Source organism: Lepidothrix coronata, unplaced genomic scaffold (assembly GCF_001604755.1).
Source record: "Lepidothrix coronata isolate B3197 unplaced genomic scaffold, Lepidothrix_coronata-1.0 Scaffold49, whole genome shotgun sequence".
In the NCBI taxonomy this organism is placed as follows: Eukaryota; Metazoa; Chordata; class Aves; order Passeriformes; family Pipridae; genus Lepidothrix; species Lepidothrix coronata.
The window spans coordinates 3,234,592-3,256,555 of NW_016690229.1; positions in this window are offsets into that span (position 1 = coordinate 3,234,592).

The following is a 21,964-nucleotide window of genomic DNA, read 5'->3' on the forward strand; positions in this document are numbered from 1 at the left end:
TAAACCTGACTTGTAAGAGGAATAACAAAGTCATAAATAATAAAGCCAGATTTTAGGAAAATTTGTAACTGCAGAGGAAAAAGTGGCACATCCAAAACATTACAGTTCTTTACATTGGTGATGTTGCATCTTGAGAATATTTTGTACATCTTTATGACCAAGAATTTAATACTGTGACATTCAATATCTTTCCCCCTATATGTTGACATTATATGTCTAATAATTGAAATCAAAGAAAATATTCTTTCAATTAATTCTGTCCAGTCCCAGGCACTACCAAGATGAACACTGAGGTCCATGGTGGACATCTACAAAAGAATATAAAACCCTCTGGAAACCCAGGGTGAGATTCCTTAGTCCATATATGGCTTTCAGGAGCTGTTTGCTTACAACTTCTGAAGGCAACTAATGCACAAAATGGGCCTTGTGATCAGATGTTTCATATGGATTTTGGCAGAGCAATCTCCTTGGCATGACTAAGAAATATTTGAAATGGCTCTAGGAATTGTGTCTGAATGTGCTCTGAGGTCCCAAAGAATTTCTTTGCAGTACAAGGGCTTATGTTTTTATGTTTCTTCCAGACCTGTGTTTGCCAGCAGAGAGACATGACTTGTCCTCCTGAAGCAGCCTCATAAAATAGCCATAATTTTGACTGAAAAGCACAAATAACTCACAACCCAAAAGTTGCTTTATCTCCAGCATTAGGTCCAGATCATTCCTGCACTCCGTAATAGGTACCAAAAGTCCAGACTGTCAAACCCAATCAGGCCCTCACGACTGTGGGTTTGGCTTTCTCTAAGAAAAATACAGATACTGTGTCTCAGGAGAGCAAACATCACCCTGGTTCAAAGCCCTGTTCCAGAGATCAACTAGAGCACTCTGCAGTACAAAAAGTCACTAAATTCTAACCTGAAAAGGATTTGGTGACAATGGCAGTGATTCAAGCTGCACTTCTCAGTGAAATGAATGCAAGTCAGAAGTGCCATTCACAATGGATCACCAGAACCAAATTGTGCAGAGGTGACTGAGACACAGAAAAGTGGGGAAAGTTCTGTACCTCCCTGCTGCACTCCCTTGCCATAGGCAGCATATGGGCTCTGGTTGCTTCCCCTGTTTCAGGTATCACAACACTTCACATCACAGCTGAGGTCTTCACTGTTTCTTACACTTAACAAAATTGTATTTTGTTGTATCTTTTTCCCCTCTCATATTCTGACATACAGCCACACTGCAGCAACACTGCACCAGTTCTTTGGTCTGAAATCCAAGTTTCATCTGTTGGAAATATTGGTATTCACAGGCAGTATTAATGAAAACCATTCAAAGCTCTTTTCTTGAGCTGGAAAAACAAGTTCCCACTCCCTTTGTCAGTCTGGCAGTGGAACTGGCAGAGAATTGACATTGTCAATGTTTTCTTTTCCAGACAAACCTATTCAATGACTTCCATTATACAACTCTTACAGGCCCCATCTATAAACACTCTTTCATTAGCTGTAAATTCAGTATCTGAGGCTTTTCGTGCTTGGCTTTATGTTCCTTAATGTACTTCTTATAAGAACTTTGTTGGATAGCAAAGCTCCTTTTCTCTTCTTCCAGAATCAGCTCTTTAATGCCTTGCAAGTTGAAGTACATCTCATTATGAAAAGGTCACACCAAATGGTACTTTTAATAACCAAATACTCTTCAGAAAGAAAGCATAGCAATACTCCAGTGTAGGATGGTACCAACTTCTCTAGCTTTGCTCATACTTTAATAGGAGTCTTGAAGTAATTTTAATCCTTCCAGAACTCTGATTAGGATCCAAAGGAGACACCAGTGAGGAAATGCCACCATTACACAACATATAACATTCTGGAAAAATGGTGTTAGGTGCAAATGAGTTTACATGAGGATACATTTACTGTGTCAGAACAGAGTACCATCAGAACACTGTACCATGGGTTAGCATTCATATGCTTTGGTGCATCCCTTTGAGTCTTCAAAGAAACGTAGGTGGGAGAAAAAGATTTCCTCCTCAATACTGAAAATGTGTTTTTATCAAAATAAACAGATTCTTTACCAGTTTTATGTCGTCTGTGTGGCATTAACAGTTCCACTGCTGATATTGGGTCCTACCAGCTGTTTCCCACTGCTCCAGCAAGCTGGCCTCCCACTCCAGAGCCTTTCACCTCCCTTCTTCATAACTGATGTCATCCCAAATGCCTGTCCCTGAGGTCTGTACTCATCATTTGACCCCAGGCAGAGGGGAAGGATGGGAATGCAGCAAACGGCATTTAAGACCCCTGAGCTCTACAGCATCCCACAGCCTCAGTGAAGGGAGCTGCACTGCCAACCCACAGCTGTGCAGCACATCCTCAGCTCTGCCCACGCTGTGTGAGCTGGTTGGAACAGGTGCCACCTGAGGGCAGTTACTCCTGATCTCCAGCTGCTCCTCCTGTTGCTCTGGGACAGCTCTTCCTATGGCCAGGATGAGCACTGTGAGGGAACAGGGCAGCTGAATTCCTGTTTTCTGCACAGTGAACCATAAATGAAATGAAATGGAAAAATCACAGAAAGGCCCTGCTAGTGCTGCAGAGCCAGAACAAGTGGTCAGGGCTGATTTAGCCAATGCTCTGCACGCCCCAGAACAACCACTGGAGCCAGCTTGGCTTTAGCAAGACATTTAACACTTCTCTAAGTTCAGTGCATTCATCCACTTCATCCACTAACAAACACTGACTTGCTATTTGTTAGTATCATGCAATTTGGTTCAACCCAAAACCCCTCAGAGATCAGTGTAAGGCAATCAAATGCCTGTATTTGTTTCTGCACTTTATCAGTCTACCAGGGGAGTTTTCTATCCTTTAGTATTTAGTGCTCTTCCTCCCTCAATTTGAAGAAAAATCAGATTATAGAAATGGCCAACAAATCCCTTTCCCCAACCCCCCGTGTTCTGGTGAAAATGGCTGTCAAATTGCATATGAAATGCAAATAAACATTTTTACAGATTATCATCTTCTATCCTGAGACTAATGCCTACCATCCCCAAAGAAGAGATGAAATAGCAGTAACATATCAGCTTTCAGGAAAAAGATGCAGGTGTTTATATTTTTATGAAGAAATAAGGCTGGATCGATTCCTGCCTTCTGTGTGGAAAAAACCACGAGAGGGGGCTGGATCACATGTGTTATCTGTGTATTCCACTCCCCGTCCATGGGGCTTCACATGCTCAAGAACAGTCTTTTAGACTTCAATTTCCACAAGTCCTCATCTGTGATGAAGTAGCTTTTCCTTCCTTTGCAGATACTTGTCACCACGGGCACAATTACACCACATAACTCTCAGGGATGTGACTTAAATAAAGCAGATCCAATGTCTCAGGTAATGGCAAACTGAGATTTCCAGACAGAAAAACCTGAGAACAATTCAGAGTGCAAGTGTCCTGTTGTAAACCTGTGCACTCAATATGAGGGAAGAGTGTTTGGTACTTTGATTATGGAAGCAGTGAGGAAAGCCTAGGATAGCATTCACAGAATGTAATTAGGAAGCTCTTAACAGGAGCTGATGCATATTCCAAAAAGATTTAAAGTAGTCTTTGCTGAAGAGAGAATGGCCTTTTCATCTTGACCGTGGAATTGCTTTTTCTTGGAGAAGCTCTGAAAGGCAGAGTTGCAGTCAGAAACTAGATATGAAAGAGGTGTATAGAAGATGATAAATCTTCCATCAGATTCTACTCTGGATCTCTCATAATACCCACAGAGGGAATGACACACCCCAATGAACCCTCTGTAAACTTACAGGATATTCTGACCAAATGGCACAGGATCTATAAGCAAATGAATTTACTATTCCACTCACACTTGAAGTCATTTTTAACAAGTAAAAAATGAAAAACTTGGGATAAGATCTTCAGAAACCTGTGGCCACCTGATGTGAAAAGATAGCATGGGATATGAACTGCTAATTTGCCACACTGCTACAGCTCAGTCGGTTTTAGCTAATTAGAGCTAAGAACATCAAGGGGAGACTGAGATTTTGTTACTTAGAATTTAATATCTCTCTCTTCACCGAATAACACCCTCCACCTTGAAAAAAACCCCAAATCCCATCAATATCCTGCCCCCCCCAATAAATTCAAACCCAGACATTATCTTTGCTTCAGAACATAGAGTTTAAGTTAGGGCATATTAAAAATGTGCATTTTTAATAGAATGATCTGGCACTAGCCCTGGGACAAACATTTGGTTGTCAGATGCCTTTTATTTTATTCATCTGCCATAAATGTGCTAAGAGTCTTAGAGCTGCACACCTTCAGAGGGCTGTTGCCTCATATACCTCCCTTATGGAGCTTGTGATACGAGTACTGCAGTTGGGAACCACACTGTCTAACACTGCCTACACTAACCAGGCTCTGGTGCTGTTTATATAATTTGAATGCAAATAATTATTTTTCTTATCAGCTTTCCCTCCCACCTGACAGCACACAAAATGCAAACCCAGTGCACACAGGATCCCACCCAGCTGCCCAACTCACCTCCTCGCGCTGAGCGCTCCAGCCGCTTCCAGTGTTGGCCCTTCCACCTGCTCCCTGGGCTGTTTTAAGGTGCTCAAATTGCCACAGGGGAATGATTTACCACATTATACAGCTGCCCTTGGGTCAATGCCTGGCAGCAGAGGTCTTAAACATGGCCCTTAAATGCCTTTTGGCTAGTGAATGATCTGGTTTCAATTTAAAAACTGACTCGGGATTTGTGCTGTTTGACTTATTAGAACTCGAATTTTTGACTTTGGGGTTTTTTTTTATTGTTTAGATTGTGCAGTTTCCTTGACTTCCATAGTTCAGGCAGGTTGATTTTGGTTGTACAAACAGTTCCATCTTGTCTGTGTCATTAGTGGGAGCAGCAGCTGCCACCAGGTGTTTGACTGGAGTGCAGGTACCCGGCGGTGCCCAGCTCACGGATGCAATCTGACTATTCTGTTGTCTGGGAAACAGTCTCTTAAACTCTGCAGAATATGACAGTTACCAGCCAGATAATGTTTTCTCTTGCAAGCATCACAAATGTGCATGTGATCAAGTAGGCAGATGATAATCACATGTTATCACCCACAACTCATGAGCAAGCACAGTAACAGCACAATTAAAGACAAAACCACAAATTTTAAAGTACTTTGAAAATGCTGATGATTTTACGTTGTTTGGAAATAATCATGTTTCTCCCCTTATCTGATCCTTGTGTAATTCTAAAGACAACAGTTCTTATAAAAACACACTGTGCTCTCAAACATTTGTTGAATGCAACTTTCAGTGCAAAGCCTTGAAGAACCAGCGACGACAGGTCGTGGTCAGAATTCCGTGTTAAATCACAAACACAGCTCATGGTCTTCAAACTTTGCTCCTGTGTCCAAAATTTGTATCAAGCTCTTTGTTTCAGAAATCTTGTGCTTGATCAGCTACCTTTGGACATGGTTTAAAGAAACCACAGCGTGGAAATAAAAGTTGAGAATTCCTCATAGGCAAACTACTGCATGGAAGCGGCCACTTAGTCACCAGTGCTGACTTACCCAGACAATTGTCACCAAGACAATTATCAGATCAATTATAAACCAAACAGTCTTGAGACACCTCTGACTTACATCTGTCAGTGGCTGACCACAGAGCTATGGGGAAGGCAAGCCATTAAATCATTTCTGCTCCAAGTTTTGGGGGCTGCAGAACAGGTAGGTCCTGGATTTAAGACTCTTTCTGCTGTCCTTAGTGCTGGGGTTGTATTTGCCACCTCTTTGGGAGGGGGAGGATCCAGTCTCAGCAACTGAGAGCACAAGGCCTTGTCTCTGGGACCACAGTCCTCAGATCTTTAATAGTAACAGCAACTTAAGGCTCAGTCCCAACCTCCTCAGTGGGGCTTGACAGCGGGAATTCCCAACTCCCAGCTGAGAAGAAATGCTGGTGTTTGGACAGGACTGACAATCCACAGCAAAACAGCGAGACTGAGAGTCAAAAACTGCACCTGAAAGTAATCCTTTTCCTTCTGGGGATGAGGCACTCCAAGAGTTTAATAGTTTTGATATTTATCTGGCCAGTGATAGTTTCCTGTTCTGAAAATACATCTATTTTCCAAGTACCTCCTAGGGGTTTTTCATGAGTTTATTTCATCCCACCTAAGGAATAAACTATAAAAGAAAAACAAATAAAAATATTAATCAAAGAGGAGAGTTTAAGATAGAAACAGAATGCAAGAATCTTCTATGCAAATGAAGTAACAGAATACTCTTCATGTACAGTTGGAACAAAAATACTTTCTTTCATGGTGTTCTCTAATAAACATTTAAAACTAACAAACAGACTCCATAAAAATCTTCATTAATTTAAAATAATAGATTTCCATTTAAGAAAAGTCAAAATTAAAGGCAATGAGGTGATGTGATCAAATCTGTCAGAGTCCAGCTTGATAACTGCCTGAGTCTGCACTGTCCTGTAACCACTGTCTGACACTCACTACAGGTGTTTTTTTATAAACTTAATGGTGAAATCTCATAGCACTTAAAGAAAGTGAGAGGAATATGTGGGAATACTTATAATCTTGGAAGTCCTGCAGAAGAACTCCACTACATTGTCTAGAACTGTCCTGATCCGAAGCCAAACACGTTTATCAGGCCTGTACACAAACTGAAAGAAAATTGGAGTAAAATTAATGCAACAACTTAGAGAGGTTCTAAGAACTTGGTAAATATTACAAGAACATATGAGCTGTAAAAATCCATTTATGGAACTTGTGGAAAACACCAAGTTAACATCATCACAACCTTAAATCCTGCTGTGGAGGTTGGGCACTTGCAGACTCAGACACTTGTCTTTCTCCACACTCTCACATCTCACTCTGTACCGGGGATGGAGAGTGTTCAGTGCACACAACAGTCCTTAGATATGGAATTCAGACTCTTCTAGGCCTTCACCCACCCCATCATTGTTAATTTGTGCAGCTTCATTAGTGATGATTAATTAGAGAGCCCTTTGAGAGAAAAAAGCTTTGCCATCATCATACTGCCTATACTTATGTGATGCTGAAACAAAGCTGAATGCATCTTAGTGTTTCAGCAATAATTAAAGGAATAAACAACATGTATAAATGAAAAAAAAATTAAATTCCAAGCACTGAGAAAGCCTCACACCCATCACAGTATGATTAAGCCAACTTGGATTAATGCCATCCATCTCCTGAGGATGTACATATGCTTGTAGAGTCCAAAATGTTAACAGCCACAAACTTAAATTAAAAATATTTCATAAAGGAATAAATATTTGTAAATGTAGTTTTAACAATGAGTAGTCTTCTCACAAAGCAACCATTTAAAATGTAATTTGCCATACCTAGGTCTTGCACATTGTACATTAAAGCACTTTCTTACCAGATGCCTCCATTTATTTTTTCTCTAAATTGAGTCATTTAAGAACCACTTCCAAGTTTCTGCACTAGCAAGTAATATTTGTATCAGTTCCACCACACTGAATCAACAGGATATCCAGCAGGTTCATGATTAATAAGATGGCGAAATTGGAGTTTGAGCTTCTTAGTATCAATGTATGGTTTTCCTGCTCAGAAATGAGGAGGTTTTATACACACTTTCTACTGGTGACAAATTCTGAGCATTCAGCAACTCTCTGAAATACATAAAATACTGTAAAGCAGTAATTATTAAAACCCAAGGTCTATAAAAAGGTTAGATGAAGAGCACAGAATCTACAGCAGCTCTTCTTTTTAATCAAGATACGCATTCTAAGTCCGGGGCTCCCAAATGTCCAGTGGTATGAGTAGCATAGGAACAGAAAAAACAAATAGTGTGTGACCAGCTGAGCCCTCCCTGAGCAGATGGACTCACACGGCCACTGCTCTGCCAGAGCATGAGCAAGGAGAGCTCTAAGTGAAACTCTGATATTAATAAAAAGCCTTCACAAAGCTTCACCAAACACAGAACTTGGAGACAGCCCAGTATCAGAAGCAACTAAAACTTATTTAATTCGGTTACCCCACAATTAATGTTTGTTCCTTTTATAAATGTGTGTTTCAGAGTGTCACATATATATATATGTATATCTATCTATCTATATCTATCTCTATATCTTAATCCCTGCTGATAAAATTAGGAGTACTTTCAAAACCATCTGAACACTCCTACAAGGAATCTGCACAGATTTAAACAAAAGTTAACTACAACTACCTGTAAGAAAGACCCTTATTTAGAAAAGTGATGGTGAATATTCTTTTTGGTTCAATAATTATCCATTTGATTATCAAAACAATAGTGAGGATCAAAACCATGAAAAAAAGTCTGCAGAATTAGGGTTTAGGCCAACCTCAGGTGTTGAATCTCTTCTGTGCTAACTTAGAAAATATTCTTTTCCAAAAAGTAATTCCTACCTCATCTGCTTGTAGGCTTTTTTAAAATGCCTATATTAAGAGTATGGTTTGTCATCTGTTTTTTAATTAGTGTATTTTTTTGTTGCCTCTTAGAGAATCTATTCAGCACAGGCATGCATTCCAAGAACTGAAATACTAAACCAAAAGAAAAAAAAAAGATATTCTGTTTTCTGAAAATCATGGCTATAAATGAAGAGAAGGAGAACAACTGCTAACCTTGCTAAAACACTTGGAATTTTTGGAAGATGAACAAAATGGGATTATACCTGTCAGCTTTGTTAGTTAAAATGAGCACTTCAATTTAATCTGTCTTTTCAGAAATAATATGAGAAAGCACTGAGAGCTGTGACAGTTCACAGAGACTTAAGGGAATACCAGCCCTGGGAAGATGGAATCTTTACATGTAACAATCTGGAGAACAAACTCCTTGGCAATCATGACACGTCTCAAACAACAAAGCTCATAGACTCTAAACTATTAAAGGAAATGTTAGGAAAAATGTTATCTCTAGTCAGAGATATTCAGATATTCACTGCTAGGAAATGTTTCCTTCACAAGCCATAATAACTAGTATTTTGTGTAGCAATAAAGAATGGGATATAACCTTCTTAGAATGGTTTGGGTTGGAAAGGATCTTCTTGGTGTGGATGAATTTGATTTTAAAAAAGCCAAGATAAAGATAAAAAATGTGAATTTACAGTCTAAAGGTGCAGTAACTATATAGCAGAATCTATATTATTAGGCAGGAAGCTATTTACATCTGACACATTAAGTGATGAATGACCACTAACTCAAATAACACCTTATAATTGTCTCAGATTCTTTGATGGTTTTATTCAAGGAAATAAAAATTCCTCATGCCCACAGTAGTCTAGTGAAATAAGGAAGTATGAAATACGTAAGCAGTAGTGTCTCAGACATTACAAACATGAAAATGTTGAGGAGATTTTCTCAAAGCTCTAGGATCAGCTAAGGACTCAATTCCCAGGAAAAAATTAGTGGGAGTTGAGCTTCCAACTCACATGTTATCTTTTTCAAAATCTGACTTAGATGGCTTTTCTGAGACAAGGGAATGGTTCACCTTGATTTAAGCATTCACAGTTCCCAGTTCAGTCAACTGAGCCACATTTTCTCACTGCACTTTCTTATATTTTGAATTTCATTCCCATGCAAGCACATAAGGATGGGTGTGTGAAGGGATCCTTGCACAGAACACAACTTGAAAATTTGCTTTCCTGAAGTAGTTTTACTAATGACTGTTGGGGAGGACAGACCATCTTGTCCCTCAAATCTTTGCTAATAACAGAGATTTGGAAAGGTTGGTAATTATTGAAAGGGCCCTGTAATTTTATTATACATTTTGTTCCATTGCTGTATTTTTAATTTGGAGCAGCCTTGAGGAGTTTATTAAATTGCTCAATACTTCAGAGACCTAGTTTTTATTAAAATGAACCCTGAAAGGATAGTTTAGCAATAGATCTTTACAAACACAATCACTGAAATCTATACTATGAGGAGAGCTGTTGAGATGACTGTTTCCATAACAGCATCTACAGGATGGTCCTCAGAGACACAGGATACTGTTTCTATGGCAATGGAATGTCTGAGCCTCAAGGATGCACAGAAATCCAGTATGAAAAATAGGAACTAATATTTTAGATTTAAGAGGCTTCCTTTTCACACATCTGTGTTTCACACTTGTCACCCTTTTCTTATACCTACATTGTAAACATTTTGGGTTGGTGACTCTCTTTAGCTTTTTTTTTCCCAAAAAAAAAAAAATAGGTGGTATCCAGTCATTCTGTCTGTCCTCCTCTTACAACTTCTTAAACTGTTGGTTAATTTTAATCAAGTTACACTGTGGGACTGGTGTGTGTCTCCTGGCTGGGGCTCCGAGTGGTGGCACTGGTGGGATGTTCACACAGTGAGTTCAGTTCTGTCCTCTACTGAGGCTGAGGGCAGGAGGGACTGGAGATAATGGAAAGAAAGGGTGAGGGTATAGAACATGCACTTATGGTGCTTTGTAAGCACTTCAAATAGGCAAGTAAATGGTAACAAGTAAATCAGGAGTGTTAGAAGATGGCATAGGAACAATTTCAGTGTGGTAGGAGTGTCCCCACAGCCACAGACAGACATGCAGATCAGTCACTTTTTGTCTTAAGAAAACATGAATTATGTCCCTGTTAAGTAATACCAGTTTTAGCAACACCGGTGCTCTCAATTCTTTGTGCTTTTCCATATTCCTGTATCCTGACTTGGCCAGATATTTGGCTGTAAAAATTCTCCCAGATTATCCTACTGGGGTCAAATTTACAAAGGATCTGTAATATGTTAGATATTGGGCTTGACACTGAGCAGATTCACAACAGAACTTGTGCACTTCTTTGCAGGGGACCATCAGAAATTAAACCAAATACAACTAAAAAGCAGAGTATTTTCAGTAATTTCAGAGCACCATGTCTGGAGCCTGAGTCTGGGTGCAGTGAGTGTCTGGATGCTGGAGACTTTTCTTAGCATGTACCCAGAATTTCAGGACAAGGAGATAACACATGTTAATAGCTGAAAAACTGCTGATATAATTTCGGTGTCTGCTTTTGAAAATCAGAGCCATTAATGGTGTCAATAAATTACAAAAACTCATGGTAATCCAATTACTGCTATTTTAAAACACTAAGGTTCCTTTGTAGCTATGGAAACAAAAATGCAGACATTAATGAGCAAGGGGGAAAAAACCCTGGTGTTTCCTTGACGACAGATAAAAGCAAAGCTCCATGAAACCCGAAGGGGAGAGGGACAGAAATACCTCTTACCATGACACACACAACTGAAATACAAGTCCAGTGCAATGACAGCCTTCACTCTGCCAGGAAGCTACAAGTGCTCCTTCCCATCTCCCACCTTTATCCATGCACGAGGCATTCTGTGTGTCCCACGGATCGTCTCTGTGAGGGTAACAACTGAAATGGCATTTTAAAGCCTGTGATAAGAAGCAGAACCCTTCTGGGCCGTGCCTGGAGCAGGTGAGTGCTGTACAGAACACACTGAAAATGCTTCTCAGAGATCAGGCAAGAGGTAAATGAGTGGTCCCGAATCTGAGACTGGCCCGGTGCTTTGCAGTGTGAGTTTGACTCATGTGCTGCACAGGAAGCTCAGCATGGGCAGGGCAGACACCACCACTGCACACCCAGAGGTTGAAGGGCAGCATCATAAATTCTGGAGTGCATCATAAATTCTGTGTACATGTATAGATTTATACATAGTACCCCTTCTCCCAGTGAAAACCTGCCTAAATGTCAGGTAAAATTATGACACAGATACAAGGACTGTGCAACTGCAACTTAATTAGTAGCACCTGAAATTTAGCTGGCAGCTCTCACAAAATCCCAAAATATTGTTTGTCAGAGGAACTCAACACTGTTCAAAGATAATAAAACAAGAGAGGAATTGTAGGTAAACGAGAATACACTAGTCAGATTACAGGGTTGCTTTCCAGTGGATAGCATATAACCTAACAGAATATTGACATGTAAAATCATTAATAAAATTAATAAATAGAAGAACTAATTGGCAAATTTCCCATAGGCATTTTGGAAGAACTGAACTTTAAAAAAAGGTCTCCCTTTAACTCTATCCAGCTTATAGTACAAGTGAAGATCCCTTCATAGTGGGAAGGCAAGTGTATCAATTGGTTCAAAACCCTAAATTATTTTGTGTCTACAGCAATAAAGAGCTGGATACTAAGCTACAGGAATGTAGGGTTTCCTTGACAACATGTTGAGAAAAGACACAACTACATAAAAACTTACAGGGAAAATTAAAAATCAAAATAGCTGAGTTGGCTGAATGGTGTGGACTGTGGACTGTGGACTGGGACAGTCTACCTGTGACTCTGTTGGTCTGTTTCTATATTTATAGTTACTGATGCCTCCTTGTACTGGTTTTGACACTGATCTGAAAGTTGGTTCAAATGATCAATGACTGTCAAATTCTATTCTCTTTTCTGTAAAACACATTTAAGTTAGTGTAGTTGGGGGTTTTCAGAACATTTCTGACTACTGTCGGTAGTTCTGGTTATGTGTTTTTCTATGACAAGTCAGAAACAGATGGAAAAATTAATATGTCTATAGTTTGTGCACGTACAAACCAGCAAACCTTCCCGCCTTTTTGAGTTGAAGCAACTGTTTCTCTGACAGCTACATTGCTTCTAAGTGTGTCATAATTGTAATTACTCATATTTATGATGTGATATGCCTGAAAATTAATCATTAATCCAAGAGAAATTACCACTAATTAATCCAGCAATCTATAAGACCTGGAAAGACCCTTCATATTTCTCCTGCAAAATCTCTGTTTTGTAGAAGAGGCACTGTAACATCCTCCACTTTTTAACCTTTTAACTGTCAGGAAAAGGATGATTTGAGCAAGGAGGAGTAATTGGAGATCTTCATTCCCACCCAATCATCTGATACTTTAGAAGCAAAGCTGGACTCACACATCTGCCTTTTCTCTCTGATGTCCAAGTTTTTTCTTGGATTGTAGACTGTCCTCGTAAATTAATTCATAAAACAGTCCTTCACTATACCTTTTTATGGTGAATTAATACTAAAAATCTAAACCAAATAACCCCCAAATCAAACTGTATGAGGATTCAGCATTTAGAGCCTCACCTAAAACACATTAAATCTAAACCTGGAAAAAAAGATCTGTGGGTTTTTAATGGAAGGTGGTTTGAGGCTGGATTTTTTGTTTTCTTTTTTTCTTTTCTCCTCTGGGTGCGTGTCCAGCTCTGCTGCTGGGCTGTGAAAGGAACCCAAGCACTTTAAAGGAGACATTCCATTCTCAGTGAAACACTGAGTTGTATGTGCACCCAGCTGAACCTTTTCAGTGCTGTGACTGCCTTTGCATTTTCTCAGCAGCCCTTGGGTCTTTTCCCTCTGGGATCCATTACTTTGTCTTCTGTTTTAGTTTTCCTTGAACTGGCTTTTCTTTGGCAAGTAGACTCGTGTTTGCTTCTAATGAAGCCACATCTCTCCCTTTTGCTGTTCGAGCACATTTTTGTCTTTAAGTTTTTTTCTCTTGGACTTCTTTTTCCTGTATGGCCTGACCAGTTTGTGAGGGTTACTGTCCTCTTTGGGTGGTGGTTTTTGCTGGCTCAACAAGACAGAAGTGCCAGATGAATCCTACTAGATGTTCTGCATTATTGATATGAGAGTAGTAGTTGGCTGTCCTGTTTACTAGAATGTTTTGAATTTTTTTATACTTACTTTTTTTCCCAGACTTTTAATAGTTGCTGTAAGAGATTCGGTGGATTTACAAAGCTGTGATCTTTGTGAAAAAAAAGTCATGTTAATGGTGGAAATGTGCCTTTGGTCAAGTGAAAGTTGTGAAGGCAACCATGATTTCTGTACATTGAGAGTTCATGTCTATAAGGGAAATATTGCCATTTATGATAGCCAATAGCAATATTTCATAATGGTTCTTCATGGAGAGCAGTCCTCAGTGGAGGATTAGGTGCATTTAGACATTCTAGGTGTTACTTCACCTGCAGCAAAATGGCCAAAACCAAGGCAGAAATGGTGACTTGGAAATACATCTACAGGGTCAGGATACATGGTTGTTCATGTCACATAAACCTTTCAGAGTTACTGCTTCAGGGTGTGTATTTTGTTACTAAACTTCACTGAATCGATTTAAGCAATTCCAGTTTGCAATCCTCATCAGGCTGCACAATGGCACTCAGTCTGCATGAATGGAGCCCTGCTGGGAGCCAGATTTCTTGTCTCTCCAAACATTCACTTTTCTGTATCAGCTGAGGCCACAGACATTTCTCCAGTAAAATCTTCCTGGAGCTGACCCCAGCTGTTAGTGTGTACATGAAAGAAGAATTCAAGCTTCTACTGTGGCCAGGAGCCAGACCCCCTTGGTACCAAGGCTTAGTGCTGTGTGTTAGTGGCAATATCTCTGAGAGTTTTACCAGGTACAGAACTGAAGGTCGTTTTTCATTCACTGTTGGGTGATTCACTGCTCAAGTCCCTTTATCAGAGTCTTAGTTAAAGTTCAGGATTCATACTCTGAAGTCCTCAAGTCCAGTCTTGCTGTTTTCACTCACACACTAAATTGTGCTGGTTTGGCATCCACTTTTGGGTCCTCAGCCCTGGGAGCTCTCCCTGCTTCACCCTGTGGGCAGGAGATGAGCTGAGAACTGCCAGGGATACCCTGCACTAAACAGCAATGTGGGCATCACAAAGTGTCTCCTCTTTCCCACCCTCTTTGCCTGTGTTTTCCTGCTTTTGATTGTCAGCACAACATCAAAGGCAATAGAAATCCTGAGTGATTTGGGGATCGTTTGAATATTTGAAAAAATAGACACCTAAACCTTTCCACTCCGGAATGCACAAGCCTTCTGTCCAAGCACATGATTTTCAAGCTGGCTGTCTTCTCTCAAGGTACATGAAGATATATATTTAACAAGTGTTAGTCCCTGACTATCATGGAGCAGCCAAGGCATAAAGGCTTCTTGGAGCTTTCAAGCTCCTTTCTAAAACTGTTTTTTTCCTCTCTTTCACTCTTTGTGGTAAAAAATCTGCTTGAGAAGTGTTCTTGTTTGTCTGACAAAAACCTTCCACCTGTCCCTCCCAACAACAGTGTGCCTGTAACTGTTTATATTCAGTCTCTTGTGTCAGCAATTTCGTATCAGCTTAAACAGCACTTTCCTCTCCTTCCCCTCGATATTACAGAGAACATCCCCTTTGTCTCACTCCTGTTGGTCTCCAGTACTTACAACAAACATTCAAGTCTGTTTTCTGCCCAGTTTGGGTGAGTAAACCTGAGGCATTGCTGGACTACTGAACAAAAGTGGGTGCCAGCATGTTTTCTTTTCTGTGTTTTGTGGAATATTCAAGGAAATAGTCCTGGCCTCATTTTTCTTACCTGGCCAGTTGTGGAGTGGCTGCTCTGTCTATCCTATAGTGCTACTTGGTGCTCCCAAGATCTGGGTACCTGTTTAACACGTCCAAAGGCAAAAATACAGGTGTGCTCTGAAGACTTTTACCGTGGAAATCTGGACAGCCTTCTGGAATACAAGCTCTTGTAGGTTAATTAAAAAACAGCAGCAAAACCCATAACAAAATGTTCACACTACGTAAAATCTAAAAACCTTCCTAAATACTTAATTTACCTATTATTTTTTTTTTTTTTAATTTAGAGGATGAAGAAGAAACTTGCCTGTCTAAGTTAAAAAAAAAAAAGGCAACAAACAAACCTTAGGAAAAAAATAAAAGGCAAAAAGTGATAATTTTTCATTTGTGCCTGATGGGGTTGTGTGTGTGTGTTTTTTTTTTTTTTTAACTGTTTGCAAATCTTCAGTGTAATGGTTTGAAACCCAGTCGTGTCATTTCTTTACGCCCACACACAGAGCTGCAGTAGTGCAGACACTGTAGCAGGCAAACCATATTACCAGCATCGGCCATTAAAACTCTTCCTACACCAGCGTGGGCTGACTTCACCCCCTCCTCTCTTTGCACACACCCCACCACCCACCTTTCAGTTTTCAAACGCTCCAAAAAAAAAAAAAAAAAAAGAGAAGAGAGAGACACTGAAAAAAGAAAAACAGGATGCTTCTTTTGTTTCAACGCTATTCCAGGGACCTGAACCTCTCCACCTGCCTGTGAATTGGCCACCTAAAGGTTAGCAAGTGTTTCGTTCTCGTTTTATGTGGGCAGATAATTAAATTCGAGATGGTAAGGCAGAAATTTTAAAGTTCTAATTTTTTTAATGTGATGGTTCTTTCACTTAGCAACGAGAAAGATTTTTTCCTAAAACACAAAGCATTTCAGTTCTGGCCCCACTTCAGCTTTTAAGAGGGCTTTAATTGGTATTTTTTCATCATTTAGTCCAACCTCCTAAACTTTAAAAGATGTATTAGGGTTATTATTTTTCTGTTAGAACAACCTGTTGATTGCAGTCTGCTGGCTGGAGGTTGTTAACTCTTTCCTAACGTGGGAAATGCACAGGAGCAAATTTGATGAAAGGATGAAACAATCAAAATCCTTGGAGGTTTTTAAACACTAAAAATCTTACTTTTTTCCTCATTGTGAAGCCACCGACAGTGTTACAAAACCAACAGATGTTTTAGATATGTTTCTTTTTAGAAATAAGTGGTGTAAATGTAAAATAAAGACATAATAAACTAGAAAGCTTTTCTTATGACTAGAGCTGAGAAAAGTAGTTGGATAAGAAGTAGAATAGGAAATATTCTCTGATATAAATTGCATGAAGAGGTCAAAAAAGCCAATGTAATGTTTACTTCCACACTAAAATATATTTTAGGTTACAATGTTCTTACTGATTTAAGCCTTTTGAATGTTTTCATTTACGGACATTCAAGAAAAGGAGAATAAAAAAGTATAGAAAACTGTATAATAATGTTCAAACCAGTTGTTATTTTAGGATGAAGAGAAGTTATTACAGATCCTATTCTTCTTAAAAGGTTTTAATATTGTATTCTGGTACAGTGTTTACAAAAATAATAGTTAAAAAAACCCTGCCAGTTTGCTGATATTACACAACTGTGGAAGTTTGGTGTCAAAAATATTTGTCCTCAGGTTATGGTACAAGAATTTCAAAGTTCAGGCAGCAGGTTTTATAGTTGCTTTATACTTTTGTAACACCCGAAGCAAAACTTCAGAACAATGAACTTCTTACTAACCAGTAAGAGTTCCCAAAGTCAGAATTTGAAATGTGACCACTGAAAGACTATAAAGGTTTGAGAAGATGAGGGAATTACACATTTCCAGCCCAATTCTGCAGGGAACTGAGGCTCCCAACTTTGTTCAAAGGTCCCAGCAGGCTGCAGGTGGAACTGGCAGTGTTGTGAGATCAGACACATCCCATAAGAACAAGTGAAAAGGTGAAGTCAGTACTTCTGTTATGAGACATTTCAAGATACGAAGTCAAACTGAGAAAAGAGCAAGGGCAGAAACAGGTTTTAAATAAAACAAGATGAAAGGTGATTTCTGGGCTAATCAGGAAAGGTATCGGTTCCATTTGGCTTGTTTGAACTGAGAACTAGAAAGTGTCAGAATTGGGATTCACTCACAAACACTCTGTTTCCATCAGAGAAGGGGTGCTTAAAGTACCTGCACAACATTTATTTCAGACCCTGTGGTTCACTATTACGTTATGATACTAATATTTAAGTAGAAGTTTTGTCTAGTCAGCCAAGGGAGTTCACAAACACCGGCACGTTGTGCCAGCCGGCAGTGGGGGGAATGCAAATCCCAGTGTCTGTGTCTTCTGCTGACAGAAAGATACTGTGTGCTGGTCTCAGCATCACTGTCCTCAGAAGAAAAATGAGTAATTAACAATCCTAAAAGATGCTTTAGTTTCAGTTTGAAAAGTTCTTTAAAACACGTAGGATCTTCGAAATCTAATTCTCTCATTAGCAGAGGAAGCGGCTTATTGCTGCTTTCACTTGATCTGACAGAACTCTGTACCTTTGCAGGGATTGGAACACCTGGGACGGTGCCTTTTCCACAGATACCTGGGACCCAGAAATGCATAACAATGGGATGTGGGTTTATCTCCCCAAGTCCTGCTTAGGACATGAAATGAGAGCAAAGTGTAGCCCCACATACTCCCTCCTGGGCAGTACCTGGCCGTGGCTGGTCTTTATACACAGTTAAAATAGATGTTTTGCTGTACACTGAGACAACTGAGAAGTTTCTCTGAGCAGGACAGTGTTTTGAACTTAAATGAGTATAAGTAATCTTGCACAGAGATTCCATCTTAGGAAGTGACACACAAAAATAGATCGATTAAGAATTTAACTTCATTCCAAACATAGTTAATGCAGTGTAATACTGGTCCTCTGTATTATGTGCACAGGTCAAATTCCTTCTAGCCATTAGAGCAACCTGTTCATCCATATAAATGGGAAGAATCACAGGATGCTGTGGAGCCAGCCTGATTCCAGAGTCACTTATTCAAGATTTAGAGATTTTAGGTCAAGCTTCAAAAGGTTCTGCTAAGCCCTGAAACCTGTGTGATAGTGGCAAATATCCACACAGGCACTTGCTTCAGTTGTAACTTGCTTTAATTGATTATTGCCTCTTCAATCATCTCAGGATAAGAAGTTTGCAGCTTTAGCATGCAGAATGTTACTGAGTGGCCTAAATAATTAATTTTGAAAGATTACACATGTTTTCAATTTGTTCCTAGTTCCAGCATACTTGTGGAATAATTAGTACTGTTTAAAACAAGTCTCCCTTTTAAGTAAATTCATCTTAACTTAATAATAGTCAGTCTCAAAGTGGATTAAAATATAATGGGCTGCAGATATGTGATCGAACTGAAGAGAAACTAATTTTGACTGGTTATGTAAAATGCCCAGAATCATCTGTTTGTCTGATTTGATTCATGCCAGTGTTCTATTATAAGATGTGCATCTTTTTCCCCGTTGGTTTGTTGACTGTAGCATGCAGTAATCCTCCAGAAGATCTCACTCAGAGGTGAGAACACATTCCTTTAGGAAAGTATCTCCCAGCAGAGCTGAAACTAGTTGCTGCATGTAGTTCTCTCCATCTGGACAGACAGTCTGTAGAGCAGAAGCATGAGTCATTGTAAAACAGTTCAGAATGTCAAGTATTTTCTAGATTCACTGATTTTAAGCATTTGCAGTGCCATTACCAATTACTGGGAGCATTTCAGGCTATGGTAGAAACAAGAAGGATTTTGAGCAACAATACCAGGCCTTGTTAAGAGCTTTTCTGCCCCCTGAATAACTAGATGACAGGAAAGAAAGATAGGAAGAACAAGACAGAAATATTTCTCCACCTCCAAAACTAGAGGCCTACTAAATCAGGGCTCCAGAAACAAATGGAAAGCAATCCAAACAACAGGAAAAACTCTCCAGGATCAATAAAGCTGCGTGGAATGAAGATCCACTGGGGCCTCCAGCATTAGTCTCTCACCAGAATTAATAAAAGCAAGAGCTTGCACTGAAGTGGATATTGGACAATCAGAACTTTACAGTTTCATCACTATCCAGTTTACAAGGGACAGGCTGCAGTGTCTGAACTGGGTAGATGCTCACTGCAGGAAGATTAAAAGCTACGTCTTCCAAAATATGATGTTCTTAAGGAAATTTTACAGGCTGGATATACCAATTTGGTAACATTATTGAGAATTTATATTCCCCTTTGGGATTCACTCAGTCTCACAGCAGTGGAGGGCATAGCCATCCCAGTCCATAATTTAAACGAGTGTTTGGATGAAGAAGAGCTGCCCCTTCCCAGGACCCCTCAGTGCTGCTGAACTGTGTTACCTGAGGACTCTTCATGAACTCAACCCACAAACAAAATCTAATCTTTTAAAATGATCTTTTCACTGCTGTTGACTGTCCCCTATCCTGTTTTCCCTGCAGTTTCCACAAATTTAGGGAGGTTTGTTGAGTATGACCTAAACACTTCTAACATTCCTGAGGCACTTTCCCACCTCGTTACAAGCAGATTACCTTTAGGGGTATAAAGAAAAAAGCCTACCATTGTGTCAGGGTATTTCATGGAATGGTACAACTGAATGCAGTGCACAAAATCCCCATTTTGTGAAGATTCTGTGTAGAGGTTCCTACATAGAGAGTGATAAAGGATATGGAGAGATTGAAATGTCACTTCATTTTCTCCTGTTTCAGCTCTTCCTGTTTTCTGAAGGTTGTCACTGTGACACCAATGTAGAAAAAAAAAAAAAAGAAAACCACCCAACTTCCTACTTCTAATCTGTTTCAAGTCTTTGTCCTCGTTTCTCTCTGCTTGCATCAAGTATTGACAGAAATGAGGCTTTTTTGCTGACATGCCTGGCTCAGTCAAAGGTACGTGAGCTAAAATTATTTCCAGACTAAAGAGGATTCCACTTCTGTTTGCTCTCTGGTTTATTTAAGGTAAGGATCACCTAAAGCTTTTTAAAAAGGCAAAGACTTGTAGTATAACTGAGTATATTGTGTATGTTCAGACTGTTGAAAACCTGCTTCTGTGGGGTTACAAAAATAACCTCTGTCATGTCTCCAGGTTATACCTGTGGACCAAGATGGGAACTGAGCAACTGAGCTTTGCATCTGCTTAGGGACTGATGCTCTTCTCAATGTTGTGTCAAAAAAAATTATATGGAAGTGCTGGAAATAAGTAGTTACATGTTTATTTATTGGTTTAATTAATAATGAAGGGCAGCTGACAGAGCACTTACATGTGACATGCAGAAGACAAAAATCTTTCACTTGTGTAGTCCAAGATCATTATAACAGTGCTGACAAAATTAAACAAGTTTTATAAAATGTATTTGGAACTCAAGAAAGATTCTATAAAAAAGGAACACACTGGATTTAAAATTAGTTTTTTATACCACCCTTTCCTATTAAAATACTTTATACTTATAAAGTGAGTAAGACATTTTCTGATACAATGATTTTTTATCTGAAACTCTTCCACTTCTTGACTTTTCAGTGTTCCACAGGACTATTTATGCTGTGTACCTGAAGCTAGAATTCAAACTAGGAACAAAATAATTGTATTTAAATGGAATTTTAGTGACCAGTTTTGATAGCTTAGGAAATCAATTTAGATAATTTTGGACTGGCCAAATCCTGCATTTAGTTCTGTTTATTTTTCCTTATCTAGTTAGGATCAAGTTCTTATGCTGGTAGTTCAATGCCACAGGCTGCAAACAGCTGGGAACACGAGGTGGATGCTCAGTAACAGAGCTCAGGGGATAATCAACAAAGGAAGTTTTTCTACTTTAGGCAAGGACTACCCAGCATCAGCCTTGGGGCAGAATTAGTTTGAGATGAGCTATTTTTGTCAATGTACAGAGAAATACAGTGGCTTTTTTTTTGGTATATAAACAACAGATGTGAAAAGTCTGATCGTATTTGCCCCAGTAGAATACAAGTCAGGGCAGTTTCACTTAGGAAGAAAGTCTGTTTGTTTGCTGTGAAAAGCAGGAAACTACCACAGCTGGTAGAAACCTGTTATTACATTCTTAACAGTAATGGCCTTGTGTGTCACCATTACTTTACTTGTTTAGCATTGTTTAAAACTTTCCTTTAAATTTTCTGCCACCACTTAGGTATTTTCTTTGTGGACCACTGCAGAGCACTGAAATGATTCTCAGAATTACACTGAATTTTGGGCCCCAGAAACTTAATAAGTGAAATTACAGAGAGTCTCTGGTATTTGGGAACCACAGGATTCATATGAAAAACATCTGGCCATGGTGAGTCCTGCTGACTCAGGCTGGCCTTGAAGGGCCCATCAGCTCTGTGTGCCCATGGGGATATTCAGGGAGAGTAGTTTGTGACAATGGAGCTGACTGGGAGGAAATGTAAAATACGTGGAAATGTGTTTCCACACTTCTCTCCAGGGGAAGGAGGGGAGCACAACTACTGTGACTTGTTTCATCTGGTGTGGTACTTGTTGGATGTTCTGGCTGCAGGGTATTTAGGCTTCACTTCTTGGAGTCTGGACTCTGCAGTGTATTTTTTTCCCCCAACTTCTTTTTTTCCCCACATCTTTGGAAAA